The sequence below is a fragment of the Lutra lutra genome, chromosome 2, assembly GCF_902655055.1.
Source record: "Lutra lutra chromosome 2, mLutLut1.2, whole genome shotgun sequence".
Taxonomy (NCBI): Eukaryota; Metazoa; Chordata; class Mammalia; order Carnivora; family Mustelidae; genus Lutra; species Lutra lutra.
This window is the reverse complement of record NC_062279.1, coordinates 87,542,980-87,564,777: the sequence shown is the minus strand read 5'-3', so window position 1 is coordinate 87,564,777 and position 21,798 is coordinate 87,542,980. Positions and strand designations below refer to the sequence as shown.

General features: G+C 38.3%; 1 protein-coding gene across 1 annotated transcript in view; it reads right to left on the bottom strand.

Annotated features, from left to right (window-relative positions):
• ARHGAP24 (Rho GTPase activating protein 24) overlaps positions 1-9,468 on the bottom strand; it is a 531,966-nt gene extending 522,498 nt beyond the window's left edge. Inside the window, exon 1 of the mRNA XM_047717878.1 lies at positions 9,081-9,468. The gene's annotated coding sequence lies outside the window, so the exon portion shown is untranslated. The remainder of the gene's footprint in view (positions 1-9,080) is intronic.
• Between the last annotated feature and the right edge of the window lie 12,330 nt (positions 9,469-21,798).

Below are 21,798 nucleotides of genomic sequence, written 5' to 3'. Positions count from 1 at the left end.
ATGCAATAGCATCCACTCTCTCTTAACAGTAATGTCATACAATACATAAATATCTTAAACACCTTCACTGTTTCCTTAGAAGGGGAAAATATTCCAGGATAAAAATTTATATCACTTTCATTTTTGCCAAAACGGTTTTTTTATCATCAGTATTAGTTTTACATTAAGGAGATTGTCAGTGTCTTCTCGTTTGCGTGTGCTTTTCAAAATAAATATCTCCATTAGTAAAATGTTAAGTGCAGTTTTATGAGTTCTTAATTTAATTCCTAATTTTGCAGCTGTTAGGCATCTGGACTACTATCATTAAAACAGTTCAAACTGAACACAACCTAGATATTCAGGGCTCAGAGCTACTTACAAAGAATACTTACAAAGAATTTTAACTTTTAATCTTATAGGGCTAGAAGAAAGCACAGGATCTATGGGACTTACACACCTGTGCTGTGAGCAGGCAGCGTAGAAAAAATTGGGGAAACAGGTACAGAAAACAAGTCACACAGCACAAGCAGGCATTCTGCGGAAAATTTAAATTCTTAGTCAATATAATACAACATGTGCTCTTAACTAGTCTTAAATAATTTACATATAGCCTTATCTAATTTTTTCATGAATTCCAAATACCACTTTTGAATACATAATTGTCCTTAATCACCTGGAGGGCTTGTTAAAACATACATGAATGGGTGCAGGTGGGGCTCAATAATTTGCATTTCTAACAAGTTCCCGGTGAAACTGACACTACTGGTTCCTGGACCATACTTTCAAAAATGTTACTTTAAATGATTTTTTTTTAAGGGCACCTGAGTGGCTCAGCGGGTTAAAGCCTCTGCCTTCGGCTCAGGTCATGATCCCAGGATCCTGTGATTGAGCCCTGCATCGGGCTCTCCGCTCAGCGGGAAGCCTGCTTCCTCCTCTCTCTCTGCCTGCCTCTCTGCCTACTTGTGATCTCTGTCTGTCAAATAAATAAATAAAATCTTTAAAAAAAAAATAAATGATTTTTTTAAATAACGTTTTTTGGACAGTTAATAATCAGAAACATATATTTTTTTCATTTTTACCCAATGTGTGAGATGTGCGTATACACAAAACGGACATTAAAACGTATGATACAATTCTTCCTTTTACTATATATGACAAAACCTGATTTTTTTCCCATTCCATTCCATCTTTTTCTATTCCTTTTCATTTAAAAAGAATTTGATTTCATGAACACTGATCGATCAAGAACTCCTGCTTGAAAAGTACTGCTCAGGAGTCCCATGTTCATCATTTAATTTAATAATAATAACTGTTAACATGCATTGATATCAGTTGCCAGAGACCTTTCCAGTCTCTTTACAAGCGTTTCCCACTCCATAAATTAAAAAACCATGATAACGTTTTGAAGTGGGTATTATTAAATGCCCGTATTCACAGAGAGGAAATCTGGTTCAAGAAGATTAACACAACTTGCCCAAGGTCACAAGGTTTGTGCACATCAGAGCCATGTTGGAACAGAGGCCTAATTCTAGAGCATAATGACAAAGATTGTTGCCTTAGAGTGAGATGTTTCAGTTTTGAATCCCAGATCTACTACTTAGCTGTGTGATTTTGGTAAAAGTTATTAAGCCTCTCCAAGTTTCAGTTTTCCCATCTATAAAAGAGCGATAATAATAGGGCCTGCCCACATGGGAGCTGTGAGGATTAAAAGGGATGATGACCCATGACAAGGGTTTGGCATAATTAAGCACATAGTAAGGCTTCAATAATTGTTATCTATTATTAGACAGACACCAAATGCTCAGTTGCCATACCATACACAGCCTCCCTTCCATTGGCGTCTAGTTCCCAGTGTTGTCTCTGGATTTGCTCTTTCTCTTATTTCCTTGCCTTCTGAGGATATAAGGTTATCCTATGACCTTACTATGTTCCTTCTCCCATTTATCCTTTCTGGCAGTTCCATCTGTTGTGTAGAAGTTCTCAGAACTCCTCAACCAGACAATTCCTTGTGGCTTTTGCCTGTCTTTAGGGACCAAAAACCAATGCTCCACCATGGAATCTGCCAACTTGAACCTAAACCCAAAGATACAGAAAAGTTATTCTATGATGAAATTGTAAGTTTTTACCAAAAGATGAAGTCATTAATCAGCAAATCACAATTATGAGAAGGTGGAAGCCTTTTGTATACCCCATAGATGCCTTTATATAAAATCATCAACACTGCATTGACTATTTTATAGTAACAGATAAACCATAATGGGATTTGGATACCAAATGAAACTCTGAAGGTGGTACTCATGTAGCTAAATTCTAGGTTTATGAAACATAGTGCAACAAGATAACATCAGGCTCTCTCGACTTCTCTGGCTCATCTTTTCTTGCTACCAAGTTCCTTCATATGAGACATTTTTAAACCATTGTATGGGAAACAATGATACAATCAAAGATGACCCCTCAAGAAGGATGGAGAAGTCCTTTTTGAGTCTTGCAAAGAGGAGTGAGATGCATTTCAACAATTCCTATAGTGAATGTCCTTCCTTGAGAAAGACTGGCTTGGGAATCACTTCCTTTGTTGCTCATTTCACTTTTGTGTGACCAGTAAGTACTACCACCGACTCAACTTTTCTCCCCTTCATAGTTGCTCCATCCAGAAAAATCACCCTCTCCTGCTACATTTCAGCTTTCCTAAGTTGGGTCTCTAGCCCTCAGACCACTGACCACTTGCATCTTCCCCTTCCTCCACCTTCACCTCTTGGTCACAGAGTTCCTGAGGTATACGTTCCATATACGGGAATTAAGTCATGGGGACAGATAACTAAAATATCATGGATCATACCTTTTCTATTTACTTCTTACCAGAAAATTCTCTGATCAGGTTGATCACTACAGATTGATTCAGTTAATAGTCTGAGGTTGCTAGAGTCTCTTCTCTCATAGGACAACCTTTGTAGTGGTAACCAACCCCAGGGGTCCCAAATCAGCACAAGAATACTGTCACCTGAAAGAGCCATAAGAAATTTCCAAAGCCAGTTCATGGAGACCATGTTGAGACCAGGGTCTGTACTGTACATCAAACTTCTAAAACACACAGATTTTTATGACTTTAAAATTAATAACTGAAGAGAAGAAGACCAAGAGGGAGATAATACAGTAAAAATAGCCAGCTATCCAGACTTAGGCAGACATAGTTTTTGCTCTTGACTCTCTATCACTTCTAAGTTACCTTAGGTGAGTTTCTTTTTCTCTCCAAGCCTAAACATTCTCATGTAATGGGAATAATAATACCTGAATTAGAGAGAACAGATATTATTGCTGGAATTACTCATGACTTCTAACTACTTCAAGAATTACAAGTCATATATGTAAAAGAATCTTGTGGAGTACTTAGTAGGTACTTAATTCATTAGAGTGACTATTATGAGAGTCTGTGAGACTCAAAGAAAGAAAAAAAAAAAACAACTTTCAAGATAAAATGACAGTTATTTTCATCCCACCAGGAAACTTGAAAAATTACTTTGTTTTCTGAAAACTCAATGTTGTGGGCAGAAAACAACCTGAATTATGGGGCTAAGTCTCAATTTACTGACAGATTTCATCTATAACAAAAAGAAAGTTTTCTGTTTCTCAGAAATATCCCCAAGGGAAAACTTGGTATTCATTTGTGATACATGTATTGAAAAAAATACCCATGTTTGATCTTAAGTATCTATTTTCAAAATTATTCAGACATGACTCCTTAGTTTTTCAAGAAATGTAACATTTAGGGTGAGTTTATTTTATCCATCAGAGATTATAAAAACAGTATTCAAATGTTTCTAGGAACCACAAAAAAAAAAAAAAACCTGGAAAAATTGTTGGCTTAAAATACTAAACTGAAGTTACAAGATAGAGATTTATAAATATTTAACTACATGTCTAAAAAGAGTAAAAACCATACAAAATGAAGGTAATTCAATCTATTTCCATAATGGATTTGAGTTAACTTAGTTAAAGGGTATGGAATGATAGGTGCATAAAAGGATGCGAACTGTGTCATAAGAAGAACTTGACTAGGGGACAACTAAGCATCAGATTTAGCTCTGAGCTTCTTGAGTGACAGGCCAAACTGGGAAATATGGTGATTTCTTAGTCTCCTTTGTTCTAACAGAAGATACAAGTTAATCAGAAGAAGCACACTTTTTTTTTTTTTTTTTTTAAGATTTTATTTATTTATTTGTCATAGAGAGAGAAGCGAGAGTGAGCACAGGCAGACAGAGTGGCAGGCAGAGGCAGAGGGAGAAGCAGGCTCCCTGCCAAGCAAGGAGCCCGATGTGGGACTCGATCCCAGGACGCCGGGATCATGACCTGAGCCGAAGGCAGCTGCCCAACCAACTGAGCCACTCAGGCGTCCCAGAAGAAGCACACTTTTTAAAGCAGTAAAAGCAAAAATGAATTTATGGAGATCTTCATGTAAGAAATATTGAAATATGTAACAAAAAATGTCACGATATATTCCACGCATCCTATCTCTTTTATGTTGACTCAGTAAAATCTAGGGCACTGCATTAGAGTACAGTTTGATGAAGACAACATAACAAAAATTTGTTGTCAAGTGAATGGGACAGGTAAGCTTCCGGTCATAGGATTTGATAAAAATGCATGGAAGATTTAGAAAACTGAGTAGACTCTTACTCTTAAATATCAGTGCTTGCTTTTCCACTCTTTCTAAGAGATGCTACATCAGGAACAATTTGAGTTTGGGGTCCCCCGCTGGTGACCAAAACACAAGCACGATGGTTCCTTGATTGAAAAATTATCTATGTGCCAAACGGTAGAAGTACACAAGTGCCAGAGCCATCACTGCTCTGAAAATGTAATGAAGCCCATTTGTATTTCAGTTCAAATGGAGAGCAATCCCCTTCTTTAGGTCAGGCAGCAGAAATAACCATAAAGTAAGACCAGTTTTTTTCCAGAAAAATCTTTGGGTTTGATCTAAGTGCCCAAATGAGATTAAAAGAAAATCCATATAGTAAAAAATCAGTAACATGAGAAAAGATGTCCCTCTGAATTTCCTCCTCTCCATCCACCTCCGCATTCTCCTTTAATTAAATCCAACTTCCTTCAAGCACTAGCACTCAAGATAATTATTAAATATCCAAAATTAGTATTCCTATTTTGTTTGATTAATTAAAATGATTGCCCATCCACAGGCAGCAGAATCTCTAAATTTAACTCCATTATTACTCCTCACAGACAAACCCAGGACCTCCCACTGGGATTTGATAGATTACAGATTTTATAGTATAATATAAAAAACAATTGTGAAAAATGTGTATCCATTAGAACTATTTCTATTATCTTTAAACTCAAGTGTACCTTTTATTTTTTCAAAAGAAAAAGGTGATTCCATTTTTTGTTTTGCTTTGCTTTCACTTTATCATTTCAAAAGCACAAATTCCATCTATTATAGGAATTAAATAAACATGTGTGGGCTGGTCTAGAAAGCAAATTATATTTTGTAGCATTATTACTTATGGATAAAAATGAAATCTTGAGTCCAAACAGATATTTTTCAAATGGGACCCTTGGGGAAAAAACTCTATGTATAAATTGGAGTCCACCAGTACTTTATTCATTCATCACTTTGCCCATTTATTAAGGAAACAGTAACATGTATCTACTATATGTTTCAGACACTGGACTGAGCACAAGGATGCAGGTAGGTCCTCTACCACCAATATGACTGGTAAGGAACTCACTACATTTGGTTGGTGATAATATTTTAATAAAAATTTTTCAAAATAATTATTCAAAGTAAGTTCAAAGTACCATTGAAGCAGACAAGTTGAAATGATTTCTCTTTCCTGCATAGAATTGGGTAAATTCTCACAGAGAAAGTTCCAGTTGAAGTGGATCACCAAGAATCAAGTGGGACTTTCCAGGCAAAGGGAATTCCTGGAGAATGTAAATCCATGAGCAAAATATCAGAAGGGAGAACAGTGAGGAGCCCTTGGGCAGGAAGAAGAAGCTAAAAAAGAAAGGTTTTGAAAAGCTTTTTGTCACTCTACTAAAGAGTTTAGAGTTACTGTTGTAGGATAATTGGGATCCCAGGATCCATCAAAGGTTTTAGAACAAGGGATTGATACAACTAGATCTATCCTCTATAAAGATTAATTGTAGCAATGCCATGGTTGGGTGTAGATGCTGCTTAAAACACACATGTGCACAATAACCTCTGAAAACTGAACATTCCTTGAAACTCATCAGAACAATCCCCCCCATTTCCAAATGTGCTTCTACTTAGCCACTGAAACCACCATCAACTTACAAAGTTTGAGATCGAGTAGCAAAACAAGATGGGTGACCTTTTCAAGACTCAGTCTGAGGCTTGAACTCTTCACATGAAGAGCATTAACTTCATGGCAAAGTTGACGATTTACAATTTTATTTTTAAATACCCTTCTCCGTCTGAGAGAAATGTTAGTCCTTTAGCCATGGATTTAAGAGTAAACAAGCATCTTTGGATTTTAAATCTCAGGGGCTTTTTTTTTTTCCTCAGGAAAATGTGACCATTGTGGAATGAATGCCTTGTTATCATCAACCTCCTCCAAACCCAAGTATGACTAACTGAGGGGCTATGCCTTCCATGGGCCTCCAAGCCAAGGTCTATCCACCTCCTCCATCTTGTTTTTCCGAAGCGCTCACCTTTACTGAAAATCGACACTTAGCAGAAAGAAGCGATCAACATTACATAAGCTCAACTCACCAGGAAACAGCCCTTTACTACCAGCCAGAAAATACCATAGGAAAATAACTACAGGTAATAAGATGATCCTACAGCCCTTCGAGCACTGAAAACAGAAACAAAATGCATAGCCTGGATTTTGAAGCAATTCTGCTGGCTCTTAGCCCTACAAAACCAACCCGGACACTAATTGAGCCAGAAAGAAAACAGACTTGAATGGGCCAGAAGGTCACAACAAAACTACTAAGGCACTGTTGGTAAACACCAACTCGGCTTTGGCCAAGGCAGCAAAGTAATCAGACTCAAAACACTTATCACCACCTGTTGCACATTCCTTACCCTTCCTGCCCTTTCCCTTACCCCCACCCTTCATCCTAGAGAGTCCAAGATCACACAGTAAATAAAGCCCTGACCAGTAAAAAATTCTCAGAGCTTTGGCCATTACTATACCAAGTGAAACGTGAAAGGATCTCACTGGAGATTTAAGTCCAGAACACTTTTTCTTTTATACTTTAAAGCTTATACTCTTGTCTGAAAGGGTACCCTGCTATTTCTCCTTCAGTGATTTTTTTTCTTGAGCACTTAGATTTTCTTCATTTACTATCAGGTTGTATTTTCAAAATGATTCAAATTCACCAGAACACACAGCACAAAAGAATATTACTCAGAAATCATCAACCTCTCAATCCCAAATCCCTGAGATTAAGTAATATAACAAAATAATACAGTTAAAAGCCAAGAACAGAGTGAGTTTCAACAGCCTTTCAGATATAGAAAAAAAAAATTACCAATTCTCCTTTTTATCACACTAGTTGTGTATTCCTTACACATAACTCAAACTAAATTCCAGATCTGAAAAACTTATAGTTTATCTCTTATTCCCACTTACAGGTCTTCCCCCTAAGAACATACTCCTTTAAGTGGAAAGAAAATGTTTTTTTTTTCAAGTTTTGCTAATAATTCAGTCCCCCAAGATGTCTAAGGTGAATTCTCTGACAATTCAGTAATGAATCTAAAGAACAGATTCCTTGACTTCTTACCTAAGATCAGGCACTCAAGGAAGACAAAAAAGGGAATTGTATTATTGGGCTCCCTTAGAAGTTGAAATGTCCCCAGAGAAGAGGAAGCATTAAGAAATTTAAAAAGGAGATCGAGATCTTAACGAGTCTGATGTGGCTTTATACTTGTTTTCTGATTTTTTCTAATGTATTAATTCTCTGTGTTTTATGATGCCCAGCTTAATACCAACTTCCATTCTTGCCCTTAAGGGTTGGTTTTGAGTTCTAATTAGAATCAGGGGACAGATTGTTTGTATTTAATCTGTCTGTCCATCTTCTTCTCAGTAATTGAGTAAAGCTCTTAACTGTACTGTAAATATCCCCAGATTTCAATTAATTTGTCTTCCTTAGTAGACACAGCAACACACATTGTTTTACTTATGCATAAGCAAACCCCTTACAACTTTTATACTCCAAATACCTAGCATGATTTATGTATTTCCTCTTTTTAGAAAGAGATGAAATGATGATGTCTTGCTAAGATTAAAAAAAAGAGAGTAACAAAAACTATCATGGAAACACAAATAGTCTGGAGATTATCTTTTAATTCAAATGAATTAAATAGAAATCGATTACATATAGGGAGTCTGGGTTCCCTATTACTAGTTGATATTGAAAACCTAATATCTCTAAGAAATATTACTCGATGAGTAATATCTCCCCTTCAATTTTGGGACTTATAAAAGAAATATAGTCCATGCTATATTTTTAATGACAACATATTACCTATTTATACTGAAGAGAGGATGGATAATGTCTTCAAAAAGTTATTTTTTTTTTAATCTAAACAAAATCTTTTGGGTGGCTTAGAATTCACCAAAGATTCCTTATTATTTTACATTGGCACTAAAAGAGTTCATTATTAAAATCTACCTCTGTGTGCCTCTCATCTAGGAAACTCTCATAAGACACTAGCGGAAACAGAGAGGGAGGGGTGGGGTGGGGGGCTGGATGGAGAGGAAGGATGGATAGTAAGGGAGCTGAACTGCACGATTTTTATTAATTCCATCTATGTTTACGGCCAGAAACACACACTACCAGCTTACGCCTTTTCTTCCTTTTAAAAATAAAAACATTGTTTTCCCAACATACACACAAGCGGGCGCGCGCGCGCGCGCACACACACACACACACACACACACACACACACACACACACTCTGCACCAGCTCGGGATTCCGGGCGATCCCTCCTCGCCCCCAGCAGCTCCCTTCCCTGTGTCCGGCAGCTGTGCCTGCAGCCCCCGCCCCCGGCACCCCCGGGTCACACCTCAGCCTCCCGCGGTGGCCCCGGAGCACACCCCCGTATAGCGTCACCTACCCTGCTCAGAGCACACGACAGACGCGAACGGCGGCTGCTCCAAAAAAGAGAAAGGCTCCCAGGACAAGCCAAAGGAAAAGGAGAAGAAAAAGGGAGGAGGGACGGGTACTTTACTTCCCACAACAAGGGGAAGTGTTGCGCCCCATGCACTTGGTGGCTCCGCAGCTGTGGCTTCGGAGGAAATGCTCAGCGTCCAAAAGAGCTGTGGCTGGGTGGAAAGTTGTGGGTGTTTCCCCCCACCACCGCCCACGCCTCGAGCCTCTCCTGTCCCCGCCGCAGTCCTGACAGCTCCCCGGGCCTTGGAGACCCTCCGGAGCCCCGCCGGTTTCCCCCGGAGCTGGGCTGAGTTGCCACATGCACTTGAGAAATCCTAGCAGTTGCGCAAAGAGTCCCAGAAGTTAGAAAGAGTGATTGTGTGTGAATGTGTAAATATACAGTACAAGAGGCTGGAACAACTGAGCGGGCCAGCCCTCAGACGCAGCCCAGGGTTTCGGATTTCATTTGGCAACTGGCAGCTTCAGAAGGTTCGAGCGGCACTCTGGGGGGAGGCCGGGAGGAGCTGTGTCCTGGCCCTGCATCTCACCACTACGTTATCTCGGAGTGACAGAGCTAGCCGCCGTGCTACCCCGCGACTAGACAGAGGCCGCCCCGCCTCTGTCCCTCCGCGCCTGACATTGCTCGTGGCATTACCTGTGTACCATAGATAACTATCGGTCACAAATCTGGGGCTCTGGGTGCGGAGAAGGGTGGAAAATACATGTCTCCTGCCCTCCAGGAGCTCTGCATTTCTTTAGCCAAACCCCCCACACAGATTTTATTTGCTTCCCTCTGCTCTTTCTGTAAAATCTTATTTCTCCAATCAGAATTACCTGGGTCACTAAACCTGCATTCCTAGAAATGCTTATTTAGATGGATGCCTCAGATCCTTAGAGAAACGCAAAGCACACTTACCTCTTATCCTGGTTTAAGAGCTCCCAGAATTGCACAATGTGAAAGAAGGGACAGAGTAGTAAAATTTTTGCTGATCCAAGCCCCTCTCCTCCACCACCACCAAAAACGCCTATTTCATATCTACATCTTACAAATCAGTTACCTGGAGGGCTAGCTCAATTACTTCAAAAGGCTTTGTAAAGATCTCTGGTTTGGAGTGATTAAAAATCACTAGAGTTCTTTAAGACACAAAATGAGAGTCTTCTCATTAAGAATTTCCAATTATAAGGAAGAAGAACACACATGCAAATTTAGAAACAACAAAAATAAAAGTCTATGCAGGCACTTATTTTTTTCTTTTATCTATTATCTTCTTTCTTGGAGTCTTTCTTCTTGGTGATCTGCCCCATCCCAACCTGATGCCCACTAAAAACTGATTTTCTGGCTTAGAGAATTCTCAACCCTTTAATGAATCAAATTAACTTCTGTAAGGAGAAACAAAACCTCTCTTTTGGCATTTTCTTTTTTAAAAATGTGCATGGAATCCCTAACCAAAAGCAGTGTAGCTTATTTTCTAATTGGTAGGACTACATGACCTTTATCAACCCATATGGCTTATGTGTTCCAGCTACGCCCTGGCAGGTAAATGCCAATGGGCAGCTGTAGATGAAAGCCAGAAAACAATGAAATTAACCGAAATGAAATCTGCACCCATTTGATGGACTCAAAAGCCTCAGGAAGACAAGTGTCAATAAGTATGATTCAAGATTGTGACATTTAAAAAAGACAAAGGAAACTATCACATCAGTAACCTATTTCAGGACCTAACAACTATTACCCCCAAGCAATTTAGACTCAAGACTATAAAAAATTAAACTCAGGGTGGTTACTGGGTAGTTTCTAATCTGAAAGGTTAAGACATGCCCCTGGACACAGCCTTGTACCCAAACCTTGCCCTTCACATCTCCTGACTTTGTCTCCACACTCTCCATTTGGCATCACTTCACTGACATGTGTGATGTGTGTGATTATCTTAAGACAGACAGCACAACTGAAAGATAGGAAGATTCTTACTTGAGGATTAAGCATGGAGGGAGTATACCTACCAACGCCAAGGGCTTTCCCCTCCCTTCTCTGCAGAAAGACAAGGGTCACTGTATTCCTTTTCTAGAAGCCCCTTAGAGACTTAGCAAAGACCTTCATTACAACAGAGTATAACCTGAATTAGAAAATGCTTGATTGTTCAGTGGACTTGGTCTGTTATTCCTCTCTTACTTATGGATTAATTGGGACTGGGAGATATCTCTCAGACAGATTATAGCAACTTTAGAGGAGAAAGAAACTTTTAAGCAGAGATGTGAAAGATTCTAACCAAAGGATCGTGCTGATATGACTGATCCAGACCCCAGGGAAAATGGTGTCTGTCATTCAATTCCCAGAACATCTAGTGAGAACTTACCCAGCGCCTCACTTAAAGTTGAATTTTAGCAGTCTGCTTGATACAGAGTTAAAAGCATGCCTGAGATAAACTCCACAAAACCCACAAATGCTTCAAGAGTGAGGGCTACCTTTCCTAAAGATTCTTAAGTCATAAATACTCTCAGAAGAAGGGTCTATGAAAGTCAGCATTAAAGGCAGATAGAGTATGAGGGACCTCTGATTTACAAGGGAGAAGTTTAATGCCTCTAGGATCAGAGGGATTTCAGGGACCTAGAAATACAATAGGAAGTTCCCTTCGGAACAGAAGGAGAGAAAGAAGATAATAATGGTCTCACTGCATTTCGACAAGTTTGAGGATCAGTATTGCCAGGGCCGTGGAAAGAAAAGAATCCATGGACAAAGCCCCCTGGGTGCTGTTTCTGTCAGGCTACTGATTTTAGTTAGAGGAACCTCAACAAGAGTTTGTACCATCACTTTGCTTCATGTTTCAAGTACCTAAATCAAAGGGAACTATTAATCACATGGGGAAGGGAGGAAGGGTGGAATAGGTAAAGTGAATGAAGAGGTACAAATTTCCAGTTGTAAAATAAAAAAAGTAAACAAATAGGGATTTAAATGTGTTTTGATGCACTTGACTTGCACTTGAAAAATTTCAGTTTTCCTGAAAAATTTCAAATTCCTTGCCAGATTCTTTGAAGACCTTAGCATAGAGTAATGTATTGTCAGGTTACCCACTTGCCTGTTAATATCAGATACTGGGACTCTTTAATTATGTTTTCTTTTGGGAAAACACACATTCCTAAGAGGGCAAAAACATAGTAACAAAACTGAATAGTCAACAACTGCCAAAATCCTAACATTTCCTTCAGGCTCTCACCAACAATGCAGAATTTGTGTGGGTCTTGGAACATGCCAAGATCTGATTTCAGTATTAAGATAGAAGGCTGTGCTTTAAAACATGTCTATTTCAAAATGTCTGGTCTTGTTTTTTTTCTTTTTCTTTCCTGGTGGAAATCCCTTTTTGAGAAAGTCCAGTTTTGTCTTAACTAAACAAGGCTGAAAGAGATTTGAGGGAGTTTTCATGCCTACCATCCCCAAAACTATAGATCACATGATTCAGGGAAAGGGGATGTATTACTACATTAAAATGGTGAGACCAAAAAAAAAAAAAAATCCAGCTAAATCTGGGTGAGAAAGATAATAAAGGAGAGAAAGTACAAAAGAGAGAGGGGCTACTATGGTGTTAGAGTCCTTTCTGACTCTGTAATTCCATCTCATCAAAAGCCTATTATCAGTCAAGGGTTTTTGGTTTTGTCTTGTTTTTAAGACTTGTTTATTTATTTTATAAAGAGAAAGTGACTGAGGGGAGGGGCAGAGGGACAGAATTTTCAAGTAGACTCCATGCTGAGCACGGAACCAATGTGGGGGCTCCATCCCAAGACCCACGAGATCATGATCCATGAGATCATTACCTGAGCTGAAACCAAGAGTCAGACATTTAACTAACTGAGCGACCCAGGTGCCCCAGTCAAGGCCTTTAAAAGTGAAGCATGTTATATGCTGTTTAAATCCTGCATGGAGCATAGTATCAGCCATCACCATACTCTTATTTCATATTTATTTTATTATTTCATTAAATATTTCATATTTATTTCAATATTTTCATATTCATATTTCATATATTTTGGTGGTAGCCTATGTCACACTCCATCATCCCCTAGACTCCTTGATTAGATCATACCAAAAAAAAATCTGTGATTAAATTTAGTTTCAATTGACACTGGGGAGGGTATGTGCTATGGTGAGTGCTGTGAAGTGTGTAAACCTGGTGATTTACAGACCTGTACACCTGGGGCTAATAATACATTATATGTTTATAAAAAAATTAAAAAATTATTTTAAAAATTTTATTTTCAAAATAGTGTTTCTTGTTGTTTTCTTTTGGCCTAATTACAAAATTAATATATGTTAACTCATGAAACTAGTAACACAAAAAGGCATCAAAAAGAAATTAAAAATTGTCATGATATCACCGTTCAGAGATAGGTATTATTAACACTTTTAATATGTCTAAGTGACTCTTCACATCTTTGTGTGTATTTATCTTATATAACAGTTTAAATCATATTACTAACCAAAGTAAGGCTTTTTTTCCTGGGCCCCAAACTCAAGCCACACTTTCCAATTAAAATGGTTTTCTTTGATACCATTTAGATCGAGACTCAGGAGTTTACTGGATTCCATTAAAGAACTAAACTCTCCCTTCCAAGATATGCAGAATCCCCCCACCCCCAGTTAGCTCCCAGAAAAATCTCCTGCTTCATACTTTCAGTGGCCATTTCTAAACCTCTCACTTACTACTAGAGTTCTGTTTGTGCTTGCTGATTCACAACTTCTCTAAGATTGCCTCATTTTCCCATCATTCACATGTCAGCTCACCACATCCTCTCTCCTTTCTGTACTCACCCATGAGGACAGGCGTCCATGCTCATACAAGCCCACACTCAAGCATGCGTGCACATACAAAAACACACATTCACACCATGCACACTCATGTCATACATGCACATCCATAAAGTGAAACATTCTTCCAGACATGCAATTTCCCACTTGTGGACTCAGATCTTAATATAAAACTGGGATGACACTTAAAGTATTTAAAAATCTAATTCCATTTGAGTACCTGAATAACAGCAAAATGGGCTCTCAATACCCATAACTTTTTGTGGATTGCAAGCTCATTCTCATGTCAGAATCTTCTTATTAAGTTTGCATTTTATAGAACATTAAATACTACCACTGAAATAAAACAATTCTGCCCCAAGAATCATTTACTTATGGCTACCTAATTTTGTGTAACTTTAAATATAGTTTCCTATGCCTTATACTCAAGCAGATAGAAAGCAAATTATCAATAGGTCCTTTATATGTATCTAATAGCAATGTCATGTATATTCTAAGCCTTATCATTTGTCTAGGAAATTCTCCTTTCATCCTGTTTTCATCATATTCTAAGCTCTTTAAGTAATATTCTTTTTTGCCTCCTTTCCATTCTTCTTCCTCTCCATATTGTCTGCTTTACCTAGTTTCAGATAATTTCAAACTTAGAAAAGAACCTCATTATGGCTTTTTTTTTTTTTTAAAGATTTTACCTATTTATTTGACAGAGAGAGATCACAGGTAGGCAGAAAGGAAGGCAGAGAGAGAGGGAGAAGCAGGCTCCCCACCAAGCAGAAAGCCCGATGCGGGGCTTGATGTGGGGCTCGATCCCAGGACCCTGAGATCATGACCTGAGCCAAAGGCAGAGGCTTATTAACCCACTGAGCCATCCAGGTGCCCCTCATTATGGCTTTTTGACTCTGTGATAGAAAATAAAGAGTCAAGATACTCAACTGACCTATTAAGCCTACCAATGAACACGGTTACTAGGCACAAGTGTTCCCATAACGAACAAATGTTATTTTCCTGGATTGAGTTGTATCTTAATTAACTAGAGACCTGTGACTGAGGTCATTACTCTATGTCACTTAAAACCAGTGGAGTTATCAAGGAGAATGAAATGTTTTAGTGTTACAGAGTACAGACATAACCATCAACTTAGTCAACTACCTTGTGTGAAAACCAAGGAAGAAAGTATAAATGCGTCAAACTCATTACCATATTAATAATGAGAAAAAATAATAAAATAATAGAAATATCCCTTACAGTTTTTGAAATGCCTTCCTTATGTGATGTCTCTTCATTGTAGCAGCCCCAAGAAAAATCTGTTATTACTTAAATTTTACAGAAGAGAGAACAGAAACACCATATAGGCCTTGTTCAGGATCACATAAGCTAATGAAGGACTTGAATCTAGGCCATCTGAGTTCAAATTCTGATGCTTTACACTTATGTGTCAGCAGCAACATCTTCCTATGCAAGGACAGCAAAGTTTTTCTCTCCCGTGTCATTTATACTGGTCAAGTACTTGCCAACAATTGTTATCGTTACATTCTTTGATGAAAAGGAGATTGTAATCCTCCTATAGACCAATGTTAAATATTATTTTTGATATCAATTTTAATGTCCTCTCCTACCAAATCTTTTATTCAAGTTTCCAACAGATAACAAAATAACTGCGCTCCCTCTTGTCTCTAGGTTGACCTTCAGCTGGAGATGCCAATGAACAGTGAGTTGGCCAAAGAGCCGGTAGAAATATCATAAGAATAGCCAGTGGTTTAGATAATTTACAAAGTTGAAAAATAGTTTCTGAGAAATGATATTGGGTTTTTTTTTTTAAGATCTTGAAGTAAAACTGAGAAAAATTAAAACTAGAATTTTGCTTTTTAAGACATAGAAAAGATAGTCAGAGGCTGATTATGTAAAGAATAGAGTCAGGGATAATTAGTTCCTTGATATTTGGAAAATTACCAAATGTAAACTTTCTGGGAAATCAATAAAAATAATGTAATTTTTAAAAGATTCTCAAAGTAAACTAGGAGAATATCCCAAGAAGAAAATGACCAAAGTTCAGTTCAAAATGTGGGCTATTGAGAAAAACACTAATTTGAAAGAATACATGCACCTCTATGTTTATTGCAGCATTATTTACAGTAGCCAAAATATGGAAGCAGCCAAGTGTCCATTGATAGATGAATGGATAAAAAAGATAAAGAGGGGCGCCTGGGTGGCTCAGTGGGTTAAAGCCTCTGACTTTGGCTTGGGTCATGATCTCAGAGTCCTGGGATCGAGCCCCACATCGGGCTCTCTGCTCAGCGGGGAGCCTGCTTCTCCCTCTCTCTCTCTCTGCCTACCCGTGATCTCTGTATGTCAAATAATTAAATAAAATCTAAAAAAAAAAAAAAAGATAAAGAATAATGGGATTATTCAACCATAAAAAAGAATGAAATCTTGCCACTTGCAACAATTTGGATGGAGCTACAGAGTGTATTATTAAGCGAAATAAGTCAATCAGAGAAAGACAAATACCATATGATTTCACACCTATGTGGAATTTAAGAAGCAAAACAAATGAACAAAGGAGGGAAAAAAGAAAGAGACAAACCAAGAAACAGATTCTGAACTATAGAGACCAAATTGGCGGTTACCAGAGGGGAGGTGGTTGGTGGGGGCTGGGGATTAAAGAGTATAATTATCATGCTGAGCACTGATAATGTATACAATTGATGATTCACTATATTGTACACCTGAAACTAATATAACACTGTATGTTAACTACACTGGAATTAAAATTAACAGTTGTTTTTTTTTTATTTTATTTTTTATAAACATATATATTTATCCCCAGGGGTACAGGTCTGCGAATTGCCAGGTTTAAACACGTCACAGCACTCACCATAGCACATACCCTCCCCAATATCCATAACCCCACCCCCCCTCCCAACCCCCCTCCCCCCATCAACCCTCAGTTTGTTTTGTGAGATTAAGAGTCACTTATGGTTTGTCTCCCTCCCAATCCCATCTTGTTTCATTTACTCTTCTCCTACCCCCTTAACCCCCCATGTTGCATCTCCTATCCCTCATATCAGTGAGATCATATGATAGTTGTCTTTCTCCGATTGACTTATTTCGCTAAGCATGATACCCTCTAGTTCCATCCACGTCGTCACAAATGGCAAGATCTCATTTCTTTTGATGGCTGCGTAGTATTCCATTGTGTATATATACCACATCTTCTTTATCCATTCATCTGTTGATGGACATCTAGATTCTTTCCATAGTATGGCTATTGTAGACATTGCTACTATAAACATTCGGGTGCACGTGCCCCTTCGGATCACTACGTTTGTATCTTTAGGGTAAATACCCAGCAGTGCAATTGCTGGGTCAAAGGGTAGTTCTATTTTCAACATTTTGAGGAACCTCCATGCTGTTTTCCGGAGTGGTTGCACCAGTTTGCATTCCCACCAACAGTGTAGGAGGGTTCCCCTTTCTCCGCATCCTCGCCAGCATCTGTCATTTCCTGACTTGTTAATTTTAGCCATTCTGATTGGTGTGAGGTGATATCTCATTGTGGTTTTGATTTGTATTTCCCTGATGCCGAGTGATATGGAGCACTTTTTCATGTGTCTGTTGGCCATCTGGATGTCTTCTTTGCAGAAATGTCTGTTCATGTCCTCTGCCCATTTCTTGATTGGATTATTTGTTCTTTGGGTGTTGAGTTTGCTAAGTTCTTTATAGATTTTGGACACTAGCCCTTTATCTGATATGTCATTTAAAATAACTTCTCCCATTCTGTCAGTTGTCTTTTGGTTTTGTTCACTGTTTCCTTTGCTGTGCAAAAGCTTTTGATCTTGATAAAATCCCAATAGGTCATTTTTGCCCTTGCTTCCCTTGCCTTTGGTGATGTTCCTAGGAAGATGTTGCTGCGGCTGAGGTTGAAGAGGTTGCTGCCTGTGTTCTCCTCAAGGATTTTGATGGATTCCTTTCTCACATTGAGATCCTTCATCCATTTTGAGTCTATTTTCGTGTGTGGTGTAAGGAAATGATCCAATTTCATTTTTCTACATGTGGCTGTCCAATTTTCCCAACACCATTTATTGAAGAGGCTGTCTTTTTTCCATTGGACATTCTTTCCTGCTTTGTCGAAGATGAGTTGACTATAGAGTCAAGGGTCTATTTCTGGGCTCTCTATTCTGTTCCATTGATCTATGTGTCTGTTTTTGTGCCAGTACCATGCTGTCTTGATGATGACAGCTTTGTAATAGAGCTTGAAGTCCGGAATTATGATGCCACCAACTTTGGCTTTCTTTTTCAATATTCCTTTGGCTATTCGAGGTCTTTTCTGGTTCCATATAAATTTTAGGATTATTTGTTCCATTTCTTTGAAAAAAATGGATGGTACTTTGATAGGAATTGCATTAAATGTGTAGATTGCTTTAGGTAGCATAGACATTTTCACAATATTTATTCTTCCAATCAGGAGCATGGAACATTTTTCCATTTCTTTGTGTCTTCCTCAATTTCTTTCATGAGTACTTTATAGTTTTCTGTGTATAGATTCTTAGTCTCTTTGGTTAGGTTTATTCCTAGGTATCTTATAGTTTTGGGTGCAATTGTAAATGGGATGGACTCCTTAATTTCTCTTTCTTCTGTCTTGTTGTTGGTGTAGAGAAATGCAACTGATTTCTGTGCATTGATTTTATATCCTGACACTTTACTGAATTCCTGTACAAGTTCTAGCAGTTTTGGAGTGGAGTCTTTTGGGTTTTCCACATATAGTATCATATCATCTGCGAAGAGTGATAGTTTGACTTCTTCTTTGCCGATTTGGATGCCTTTAATTTCCTTTTGTTGTCTGATTGTTGAGGCTTGGACTTCTAGTACTATGTTGAATAGCAGTGGTGATAACGGACATCCCTGCCGTGTTCCTGACCTTAGCGGAAAAGCTTTCAGTTTTTCTCCATTGAGAATGATATTTGCGGTGGGTTTTTCATAGATGGCTTTGATAATATTGAGGTATGTGCCCTCTATCCCTACACTTTGAAGAGTTTTGATCAGGAAGGGATGTTGTACTTTGTCAAATGCTTTTTCAGCATCTATGGAGAGTATCATATGGTTCTTGTTCTTTCTTTTATTAATGTGTTGTATCACATTGATTGATTTGCGGATGTTGAACCAACCTTGCAGCCCTGGAATAAATCGCACTTGGTCGTGGTGAATAATCCTTTTAATGTACTGTTGAATCCTATTGGCTAGTATTTTGGTGAGAATTTTTGCATCTGTGTTCATCAAGGATATTGGTCTGTAGTTCTCTTTTTTGATGGGATCCTTGTCTGGTTTTGGGATCAAGGTGATGCTGGCCTCATAGAATGAGTTTGGAAGTTTTCCTTCTATTTCTATTTTTTGGAACAGTTTCAGGAGAATAGGAATTAGTTCTTCTTTAAATGTTTGGTAGAATTCCCCCGGGAAGCCATCTGGCCCTGGGCTTTTGTTTGTTTGGAGATTTTTGATGACTGTTTCAATCTCTTTACTGGTTATGGGTCTGTTCAGGCTTTCCATTTCTTCCTGGTTCAGTTGTGGTAGTTTATATGTCTCTAGGAATGCATCCATTTCTTCCAGATTGTCAAATTTGTTGGCGTAGAGTTGCTCATAGTATGTTCTTAAAATTGTCTGTATTTCTTTGGTGTTCGTTGTGATCTCTCCTCTTTCATTCATGATTTTATTTATTTGGGTCCTCTCTCTTTTCTTTTTGTAAGTCTGGCCAGGGGTTTATCAATCTTATTAATTCTTTCAAAGAACCAGCTCCTAGTTTCGTTGATTTGTTCTATTGTTTTTTTTGGTTTCTATTTCATTGATTTCTGCTCTGACCTTTATGATTTCTCTTCTCCTGCTGGGCTTAGGGTTTCTTTCTTGTTCTTTCTCCAGCTCCTTTAGGTGTAGGGTTAGGTTGTGTACCTGAGACCTTTCTTGTTTCTTGAGAAAGGCTTGTACTGCTATATATTTTCCTCTCAGGACTGCCTTTGTTGTGTCCCACAGATTCTGAACCGTTGTGTTTTCATTATCATTTGTTTCCATAAATTTTTTCAATTCTTCTTTAATTTCCTGGTTGACCCATTCATTCTATAGAAGGATGCTGTTTAGTCTCCATGTATTTGGGTTCTTTCCAAATTTCCTCTTGTGATTGAGTTCCAGTTTCAGAGCATTGTGGTCTGAAAATATGCAGGGAATGATCCCAATCTTTTGATACCGGTTGAGACTTGATTTAGGACCAAGAATGTGATCTATTCTGGAGAACGTTCCATGTGCACTAGAGAAGAATGTGTATTCTGTTGCTTTGGGATGAAATGTTCTGAATATATCTGTGATGTCCATCTGGTCCAGTGTGTCATTTAAGGCCTTGATTTCCTTGTTGATCTTTTGCTTGGATGAACTGTCCATTTCAGTGAGGGGAGTGTTAAAATCCCCTACTATTATTGTATTATTGTTGATGTGTTTCTTTGATTTTGTTATTAATTGGTTTATATAGTTGGCTGCTCCCACGTTAGGGGCATAGATATTTAAAATTGTTAGATCTTCTTGTTGGATAGTTCCTTTGAGTATGATATAGTGTCCTTCCTCATCTCTTATTATAATCTTTGGCTTAAAATCTAATTGATCTGATATAAGGATTGCCACTCCTGCTTTCTTCTGATGTCCATTAGCATGGTAAATTCTTTTCCACCCCCTCACTTTAAACCTGGAGGTGTCTTCGGGTTTAAGATGAGTTTCTTGTAGGCAACATATAGATGGGTTTTGTTTTTTTATCCATTCTGATACCCTGTGTCTTTTGATTGGGGCATTTAGCCCATTAACATTCAGGGTAAGTATTGAGAGATATGAATTTAGTGCCATTGTATTGCCTGTAAGGTGACTGTTATTGTATATTGTCTCTGTTTCTTTCTGATCTACTACTTTTAGGGTCTCTCTTTGCTTAGAGGACCCCTTTCAATATTTCCTGTAGAGCTGGTTTGGTATTTGCAAATTCTTTCAGTTTTTGTTTGTCCTGGAAGCTTTTAATCTCTCCTTCTATTTTCAATGATAGCCTAGCTGGATATAGTATTCTTGGCTGCATGTTTTTCTCATTTAGTACTCTGAATATATCATGCCAGCTCTTTCTGGCCTGCCAGGTCTCTGTGGATAAGTCTACTGCCAATCGAATATTTTTACCATTGTACGTTACAGACTTCTTTTCCCAGGCTGCTTTCAGGATCTTTTCTTTGTCACTAAGACTTGTAAATTTTACTATTAGGTGACAGGGTGTGGACCTATTCTTATTGATTTTGAGGGGGGTTCTCTGAACCTCCTGGATTTTGATGCTTGTTCCCTTTGCCATATTGGGGAAATTCTCTCCAATAATTCTCTCCAACATACCTTCTGCTCCCCTCTCTGTTTCCTCTTCTTCTGGAATCCCAATTATTCTAATGTTGTTTCGTCTTATGGTGTCACTTATCTCTCGAATTCTCCCCTCGTGGTCCAGTAGCTGTTTGTCCCTCTTTTGCTCAGCTTCTTTATTCTCTGTCATTTGGTCTTCTATATCGCTAATTCTTTCTTCTGCCTCATTTATCCTAGCAGTGAGATCCTCCATTTTTGATTGCACCTCATTAATAGCTTTTTTGATTTCAACTTGGTTAGATTTTAGTTCTTTTATTTCTTCAGAAAGGGCTTTTATATCTCCCGAGAGGGTTGCTTTAATATCTTCCATGCCTTTTTCAAGCCCAGCTAGAACCTTGAGAATCGTCATTCTGAACTCTATATCTGACATATTACCAATGTCTGTATTGATTAGGTCCCTAGCCTTTGGTACTGCTTCTTGTTCTTTTTTTTGTGGTGAATTTTTCCGCCTTGTCATTTTGTCCAGATAAGAGTA